Genomic DNA, 1,099 nt, shown 5'->3' with positions numbered 1-1,099 from the left:
GTAAACCTTCATCTAAAGTACAAAAAAACCCAATAAATTTAAAAAAAAATTATACTTTTATGGATATTTTAGTTGGAACTTGGAAGAAATTGTGGGAGACCCTTTCATTCACCTATTAATTGATTCAGCAAACATTTATTGAGTAACAATTCTGTGCCAGTTACCATGCTAAGAGCTGGGGATGTAAATGCAAACAAAACACACCTAGTTTCTGCCCTTGTAGCACTTACCTGGTAGTGGAGTGTGCTACCAGGTTAACCTAGAGGTCAGAAGAGAAAAAAAAGCATTGGTTCTAGAATGGAGCAAACCCAACTTCAGTCTTTTTTGCACCAAAAAAGGGAGAAATATGGGGACTTAGGGGGCTCAAAATAAACTCAGTAAAATAAAACAATACACACTACTGCGTTTTGCAAAGAAGACATTGGTGATCTTGGGTCAAAGAGTGTTGGGTGAGCTCATGTAGGGTGCTTGGCAGGAGGCAAATACTAATGGACTGAGGAGTACAGCACAGAAGTTAAGTGTGCCACTTCCAGATCTAAACCATAAAAACACCTACACTCAAGCATCTGGGTTCTTAAAATACTGCGAGCAGCCATCTAAGATACTCCACTGGTCTCATCCCTTCGGGAGCAAGCGGGAATAAAGAGAACAGGATACAAGGAAAAGATTGGTCCAAAGGACTAATGGACCACAGCTACCAAGGCCTCCACTAGACTGAGTCTAGTACAGCTGGATGGTGCCCAGTTACCACCACTGACTGCTCTGACCGGGATCACAACAGAGGGCTCTGGACAGAGCTGGAGAAGGATGTCGAACAAAATTCTAACACACACAAGAAAGACCAGATTTACTGCCCTGAAGGAGACTAGAGAAACCCCAAGAGTATGGCTCCCAGACACTCTTTTAGCCCAGTGGTGAAGTCACTTCTGAGGTTCACCTTTCAGCCAAGGAACGGACAGCCCCATAAAACAAAACGGGGCTAATGAGGCACAGCAGTCCAGGGACAAGGACTAGAAGGTAGAAGGGGACAGGAAAGCTGGTGATAGGGAACCCAAGGTTGACTAAGGACAGTGTTGACATGTCGTGGGGTTGTTAACCA

Source organism: Trichechus manatus, unplaced genomic scaffold, assembly GCF_000243295.1.
Source record: "Trichechus manatus latirostris isolate Lorelei unplaced genomic scaffold, TriManLat1.0 scaffold00232, whole genome shotgun sequence".
NCBI lineage: Eukaryota > Metazoa > Chordata > Mammalia > Sirenia > Trichechidae > Trichechus > Trichechus manatus.
This window is presented reverse-complemented; position numbering follows the sequence as displayed.